Source organism: Chelonoidis abingdonii, chromosome 11 (genome assembly GCF_003597395.2).
Source record: "Chelonoidis abingdonii isolate Lonesome George chromosome 11, CheloAbing_2.0, whole genome shotgun sequence".
Classification (NCBI taxonomy): domain Eukaryota; kingdom Metazoa; phylum Chordata; order Testudines; family Testudinidae; genus Chelonoidis; species Chelonoidis abingdonii.
Window position 1 is genome coordinate 13,124,382 of NC_133779.1, and position 8,591 is coordinate 13,132,972.

Here is an 8,591-nt window from a genome sequence, read left to right on the forward strand (position 1 = left end):
AAGCCTACTATTAGTCAAGGTAATATAAACAATCACAGCTTTGCCACCATCCACAAGTCAGTCATCTTCAATCATAGAAAGCAATCAGGTTGGACCATGATTACCTTGTAATCCATGCTTGTGCTTCTGATCACCTTGTATTTCTCCTAAGTTTTCAGGATGGATTTCCTTCAGCACCTGCTCCAGATTTTCCAGGGATTGAGGTGAGACTGATTGGTTCTTATATGGAGATGATCTCCTTTTTCCTTTCTAAAGATAAGGTATATATTGCTGTTCTTCCAGTCCTCTCTGGACCTCTCTCTGGTCGCCATGAATTTCAGAAGATAATGGTCAACGCTCTGCATCACATCAGCTACCACAGTGCAGTCGTCCGGTCCCATAGACTGGCACGGTCAACGTTCAACCCTCTATCACGTGCGCTCTCCCCTGCTTCTCTCTTGTGTTCCCATGTAGTGAGTCTGGGAGTTGACCGGCCGAAAGCTGAAGTGATAGAAGGAAATTGGAACTTACTGCAGCCTTTTCCAATCTTCCATCCACTAGGAACCTGCCATTAATGTAGGGACCCTACACCATCCCTAAGCTCTGTCTTGTTGCTTACATACTTGTAATCCTCTTTACCTTCACATCCCTTGGCTAAGTGTTCAACCAAATTGCCCTTTGGCCTTTCTGATCTATCCCCTGCAGGCCCGAGCATATAATGCTTATTAAGACCCCAGTCATCTTCCAAGCACATTTTTTAAGCTTCCTTCTTTTCTTCAGCTCACCACTGTAGTTCCCTGCTAAGTCTATGCTTGGGCAGCTTCTACGGCTGCGTTTTTCTGCAATAGAATGGTATTTCCTGTGCCTTAGCATGTGTTTCTTTAAAAAACTGCACTCTCTCTGGACACCCGATCCCTTTCAGTTCAGCTTCCCTAGGGAATCTGCCCATCATTTCTCTAATGGTGCTGAATATCCGCTTGTCTGAAAATCCAGGGTTGCGTTGCTGCTTCTCTCCTTCCTTCCTTTGACCAGGGTTCTGAATTCTCTACCAGTCATGATTCACGAGCGCAACTTAGCTTCCCCGATCAACTCTCTCTGTTGTGAGCTATGAGCGAGTTAGGCCATAGGCCCTGCGTTGGTTCCCTCAGCATTTGTAACCAGGATAGTTGTCCTCAGCGATCTCCAAAACGTCCTGAGTTGGCTCTGTGCATCGCTGTATTTTCTCTCCCAGCAGATAGGATAATTGAAATCTCCCATGAGACCAGGCTGCTGTGATGCTTACAGACTTCTGCTAGTTTCTGTAATAAAGCCTCAATTCCACTCTCTTCTTTCTGGTCTGGGCCTGTAGCAGACACCCACCATAACACCCCTTTGACATTCCCCTCTAAATTTTAACCCAAAGACTTCAACTGGCTCATTTCCAGTTTCGTAGAGCTCTGAGCATTCATTACAGTCTTTACATGACAGCGCTACTCCCTCCCCCTCCTCGCCCCTGCCTATCCTCCTGAAAGCTTAACGCCATCCCATGGCATGTGCTCCAGTATTGTCGAGCTATCCCACATGTCCTCAGTTCGCCAATAACATCGTAATTCCCTGTCTCTGCCAGTACTACTAATTCTTCCTTCTTGTTTCCCAGGCTCCTCGCATTTGTGTACAGGCACTTTAAAAATTCAGCCAACTGCCCTACTTTCTTCTTGCTGCTATTTCCCCTGTTGCATCCTCCTCTCTGAATTGTCTCCTGGTGTTCTCTTTCCTACACACTTCAGATATAAGGGCTTCATTAGGAACTTTAAGGCAATGATTTGATTCCCCCACCTCCCAGTTCGATTACTTCTCTTTTCTCCTCTGCCATTACAAACCCCGCATTCTCCAAGTTCCATCCCTTCCTCCAGGTTTCCCTCTTTGAGACTTACCTTTGGGCTTTGGTCACCTTCCCCCGTCGAACCTAGTTTAAAGCCCATATTCATGGTCACCTGGTTGAAATAGGGAATTTTTTTCTAAGGGAACAGTAAAAGGACCCTGTTAATGCTGGACTGTTTGCACTTGGCTAAAAGGGATCGTCTCTGAGAATAGCCACCCGGCAGGGAGAGGGGTGAAGGGATCATCCCAAATAGCCATGCAGAGGGGTGTGTACTGCTCTTCCCCCTCAAACTGCAGCCCCTCCGACATTGCTTGCTATGGGAAAGGAGAGTGCTGCAGTTTTAAAATATTCCCACATGTTATCAAGGCATTAGAAGCCAAACCTCCATACCGTTTGGCTTACCATGGCTGCCTTGAAACTGAATTCTGTTGCCCAGCCATGAGTGATGTGTCACTACACCAGCAGGAGCTCAGTATAAAAGGCAAAATGCTGCCTTGTACCTAAAGCACAGGTGCTGTCTGCTGTGAATTGCTTGATTCACTGTGAAAGAGTCTCCCTTTTGTTCTCAGAAATGTTACACCTTAAATTTTACTCTCCCTTTTTATCCCCCCACAGGTCCAAATGTTTCAATGCTCCCCCTATCATCTCCACCCCTGAGGTTATCGCAGATTAGAAGGTGAAAAAAATGCATCGCGATGACATGTTTTCCAAGCTCATGCAGCCCTCACGCACTGATAGGGCACAGCTGAATGCATGGAGGCATTCAGTGGCAGAGACCAGAAAAGCATTAAATGACTGTGATAAGCAGAGGCAGGATGCAATGCTGAGGCTAATGAGGGAGGAAAAGGACATGCTCAGGCGTTTGGTGGAGCTGTTGGAAAGCCAACAAGAGCACAGATCGCCGCTGCATCCACTGTACAACCACCTGCCCTTCTTCCCAAGTTCCATATCCTCCTCATCCAGACACCCAAAAATGCTGGTGAGGGGAAGGGGATGAGAGGCTCCGGACACCCAGTCACTGCACTCCAGAGGATGGCCCAAGCAACAGAAGGCTGTCATTCAAACAGCTTTGATTTGTAGTGGGGCTACAATAAGCAATGTGGCCTTGTCCTTCCCTCCTCCCTCACCTCTCCTACCCCACTTGGGTTTGCATCAAGGAGAGAAACACACAACTGTTATACTGTAGCCTGGCCAGTCATGAAACTGGTTATCAAAGCCTCTCTGATGTGCAGTGCGCTTACCTGTGCTCTTCTAATCTCCCTGGTGTCTGACTGCTCAAAACTGGCAGCCAGGTGATTTGCCTTAAACTCCCACCTGCCATGAATGTCTCCCCCATTACAGATATGGAGCAAACAGGAAGAAGCAATAATAATGGGAATATTGGTCGTGCTGAGGTCTAACCTAGTCAGCAAACAGCGCCAGCGAGCTTTTAAACGTCCAAAGGCACATTCTACCACCATTCTGCATTTGCTCAGCCTATAGTTGAACTGCTTCTTACAACTGTCCAGGCTGCCTGTGTATGGCTTCATGAGCCATGGGAGCAAAGGCTAGGCTGGGTCTCCAAGGATAACTATTGGCATTTCACCATCCCCAACTGTAATTTTCTGGTCTGGGAAGTAAATCCTTTCCTGCAGCTGCTCAAACAGCTCAGAGTTCCTAAAGATGCGAGCGTCATGCACTTTTCCCGGCCGTCTCACATTGATGTCAGTGAAACGTCACTTGTGATCCACCAGTGCTTGCAGCACCATTGAGAAGTACCCTTTGCGGTTTATGTACTGGTTGGCAAAGTGGTCCGGTGCCAAGATGGGGATATGCGTTCCGTCTATCATCCCATCACAGTTAGGGAACCCCATTGCGGCAATGCCATTCACTATGACCTGCACATTTTTCAGAGTCACTACCCTTGATAGCAAAATGCCAGTGATTGCATTGGCTACTTGAATCACAGTAGTCCCCACAGTAGATTTGCCCACTCCAAATTGATTTCCCACTGACCGGTAGCAGTCAGGCATTGAAAGCTTCCACAGGGCTACTGCCACTTGCTTCTCAACAGTCTGGGTAGCTCTCATCTTGATATTCCTGCACTTCAGGGCAGGAGAAAGCAACTCACAGAGTTCTAGGGAAGCAGCCTTATGCATGTGAACGTTTCTCAGCCACTGGGAATCATCCCAGACCTGCAACACTATGTGGTCCCACCAATCTGTGCTTGTTTGATGGGCCCAGAATCGGCGTTCCACGGTATCAACCAGCCTCACTGCCACCATGATGTCCCAATTGCCACAGCCCATGCTTTCAGGAATGTCTGTGTCTATGTCCTCATTACAATCCTCCTCATGCTGCCACCTCTTAGCCAGGTTCTGCACATACTGCAGTATAATGTGCAAGGTGTTTACAATGCTCGCAACAGCAGCGGTCAGCTGAGCAGGCTCCATGCTTGCCGTGCTAAGGCATCTTCATGGGTAACCGAGGCAAAAAGGTGGGAAATTATTGTCTGCAGTTGCTTTCACGGGGGGGGGGGGGGGGAGGGAGGCGTGGAGAGTGACTACATGTACCCAAAACCACCCATGACAATGTTTTTGCTCCATCAGGCATTGGGCGCTCAATCCATAATCCAATGCGGCAGCAGGAGACTGCAGGAACTGTTGGATAGCTACCACAGTGCACCACTCTGTGAGTCGATGCTAGTCATAGTAGTGTGGATGCATCACTGACTTAATATGCTTAGTGAGGACATACACAATTGACTGTATAAAATCGATTTCTAAAATCGACTTCTATAAAATTGACCTAATTTCGTAGTGTAGACATACCCTTATATCACAATCTGGGTGTGCACAGGACTTACACTGTTATAACTGGAGCGTGTATAATTCACCCCTTAGCTGATATCAGACAACTTGCCGTGAGTACTATAGAGTCAGAGGTTCTGTTATTCATGGGAGTAGGTGCTGGATTGAGTCAATCTGCTTTGAGAATGAACATGTCATCGCTGCCCACAGCTTCCACACAGCAGCCTCTATTGCCTCAGCAGGAAATAATCAATGTTCACCCTGCCGGGAATGCGGGACAGCGAGAACTGGACTGGCTGCTCAGTGTCTGCACAGGGTGGTTGTGCCGAGAAGCTTTTATTCATAAAATTCACACCACAACTGGCACTGATCACCTTTGATTGCAGTCTCCACTGAGGGCCAAGGATAGACTGAGCTGTGGTGTAGGATATAGATATTCAGGCCTGTCTGCAAAGGCCTATACTTTAAGAATTTAGGTGTATTCTTATCACTTAGCTAGTTTGCAGAGTATAAAAGAAAGAAAGAATCGAAATCACTCTCTGTGTAATGGCCTTCTCTTACTGTGACAGCGCTAAGGCCATCAGCTAAGATGTAGTTAGGCAGCCATAATCTGGGGAAGTGTATGGTCAACATCCTCACATTCCAAACTAGTCACATTGAAATAAGGTGCTATTGGGGCTATTAGGAATACATCCTGTCCTGATATTCCTATCACCTCCAGAGAAAGAGAAGAGCTAGAAGATGTAAAAGGAACTTAGTTTGATAGCATCCTGTCTGCGGAAGAACTTCACTTATCAATAGACGCTGCTGGAAAACTCTTATGTCTGTATAGATGTAGTTGTGAAATCCTCACTTCTGTATTGTTTTGTATGTTTATTTGCATGGTCTCTGTCTGGTTCTGTGATTGTTTCTGTCTGCTGTATAATTAATTTAGTTGGGTGTAAACCAATGAAGATGGTGGAATATAATTGGTTAAATAACCATGTTACAATGTTAGGATTGGTTAGTTAAATTTCAGTAAAATAATTGGTTAAGGAATAGCTAAGCAAAACTCAGGTTTTATTATATAGTCTGCCATCAATGGAGGGGAGGGGAGAAATGGGACTGGGAATGGAGGAATTGGGATCATGTTTTGCTAAAGGGAGAAATGGAAACGGGATGGGAACAGAAACAGAGACACAGACAAGGCTCTGTGGTGTCAGAGCTGGGAAGGGGGACACTAGGGAAGAAAACTGGAATCATGCTTGCTGGAAGTTCACCCCAATAAACATTGAATAGTTTGCGCCTTTGGACTTTGGGTATTGTTGCTCTCTGTTCATGTGAGAAGGACCAGGGAAGTAAGAGGGTGAAGGAATAAGCCCCCTAACAGTGGGGATGCAGCCCCTCACACCCCTAAAGCTGGTCTCACCCACAGATTCAGCACATGCACAATTTGCACAAGCACTTCTGGCCATACCTTCCAGAATGGCCAGTGGTTTTGAGAGCCCAAAAGGCAACAACTTTAGGGGCAACAGATTGTACTAAGCACCCACCCACTGGAAATAAAACACCTTTAAGGTGCTTTAAATGGGGTCCCCAAAATCACTACTCAGGGTGATAAGCAAAGCACGATATTTAAAAACCATATATATCCTCTGACTATCTCCCTCCCACTATCCCCATACAGAGCCATCTTTCTATATATAAATCTATCTATCAATCTCTCTGTCTATTTCTGACTCTGTTAAAGCACTAGCATAGAGAGGAGCCCTGGTCATTTCTTCAACTATGTGGAGCCGTCTCTGCATCTTTCAGGGTCTCTGCGGTGAGGCAGCTGCAGAGTCTGTGCAGCAGGAGGAACTCACTCTGCAGATGCTTTTGCTTCATGTCTCACCTGCGCTTGCAGCTCTGGCTATGCACTGTTCATGAGCCCATCATCAACTCCCCTCCTTCACCCTCCCATGGTGGAGATTTCCCCTGTTCCTGTTCCTGGGGCCGGTCCGGGTTGGAGTCACTCGAAATGAAAGTTCTGGAGCCATTTCTCTGTCACAAGAGAACCGACCCTCTTACACAGAGGACTGATCCCAAGGCCAGTGAAGTCAGTAGAGTCTTTCCATTGACACCAAGAGGCTTTGGATCAGGCCCTTTCTGAGCTCTAAGCAGGGCCCGGCTGCCATCCAAGGGTGCCAGCAGCTCAGCCTGACCACAGCCCTGGGGATCACTCTGGGCTAGGGCCACCAGAAGGTTGTGATCTAAAAAGGATATAGCTTGCAAAATGAAAGTTTTTTGACAAATATTTTCATTATTTTGAAAATTTCCAGTTTTTCAAAGACAAAATTAAAACTGTTTTAGGAGTTTTGTAAAAACAAAACTGAAAACTTAAAAGAAAAAAATTATATTTAAAAAACAATGTTTGCAAAGAATTTTTTAAAAGTTTCAGCTTTTGGATTTTTACCATTTTAGCACCAAGAATGATGGAAAAATGGAGGGAAATGTCAAAAAAAATTCTTCACAAATGGTTTAGAAACAATGATTTTTTTAAAAAATGAAAAACATATTTCATAGAATCATAGAACACTGAAGTTGGAAGAGACCTCAGGAGGTATCTAGTCCAACCACCTGCTCAAAGCAAGACCAACCCCGCTAAATCAACCCAGCCAGGACTTTGTCAAGCCAGGCCTTAAAAATCTCTAAGGATGGAGATTCCACCACCTCCCTAGGTAACCCATTCCAGTGCTTCACCACCCTCCTAGTGAAAACGTTTTTCCTAATATCCAGCCTAGACCTTCCCAACTGCAACTTGAGACCATTGCTCCTTGTTTTGTCATCTGCCACCACTGAGGACAGCCAAGCTCCATCCTCTCTGGAACCCCGCTTCATGTAGTTGAAGGCTGCTATCAAATCTCCCCTCACTCTTGTCTTCTGCAGACTAAATAAGCACAGTTCCCTCAGCCTTTCCTCATAAGTTATGTGCCCCAGCCCCCTAATAATTTTCATTGTCCTTCACTGGACTCCTGCCAATTTGTCCACATCCTTTTGGTAGTGGGGAGGTGTCATGGTATATTCCCAAATCTGAATCTTAGCGTCCAAAATATGAGTACCAGCATGAATTCTCTAAGCTTTATTACCAGCTTAGATCTTGTAGTGCTGCCACCAATCAGGACTTAGGGTAGAGCGCCTGATAAGCTCTGGTCTCCCCCAAAAACCTTCTCTGGGGACCCCAAGACTCAGATTCCTTGAGTCTCACAACAAAGGAGAATAAACCATTTCCCTTCCCCCTCCTTTCTTCCTCCCAGATTCTTCCCGCCCTGGTTACACTAGGAGAGATAGACAGATTCAAACTCCGTGAATCTAAACAAAGAGATAAACGCAGAGAGCAGGTTTTCCCTCCCCCTTGTCTTCTTCCTCCCACCAATTCCCTGGTGAGTGCAGACTCCCTTCCATGGAGTCTTACCCAAGAGAACCAAAAGATCAATTAGATTCTAAAAAAGAGGAAAACTTTAATAAAAGAAGGAAAAACATAAAAATTGTCTCTGTAATCAAGATGAAATATTACAGGGTCTTTTAGCTTATAGACATCCAGCAGAAATACAATTAAGATACTTCCAGCAAATACACATCTGCAAATAAAGAAAAACAATTTAAAAGACTATAACCACCTTTTTACTTACTTATTATTCTGAATAGATAAGAGACTGTAGCAGGGAGATTGGCAGAAACCTGGTTGCACCTCAATCTGTCCAGGACCCAGAGAGAACAAAGCCAAACCCAAAAACCACAAACAAAGGCTTCCCTCCTTGAGATTTGAAAGTATCTTGTTTCCTGATTGGTCCTCTGGTCAGGTGTTGTTTGTTAACCCTTTCCAGGTGAAAAAGACATTAACCCTTAGCTATCTGTTCATAAGGGGGGGGGGGGGGGACTGAATGCAATACTCCAGATGTGGCCTAACCATTGACAAATAGAGGGAATAATCACTCCTTCAA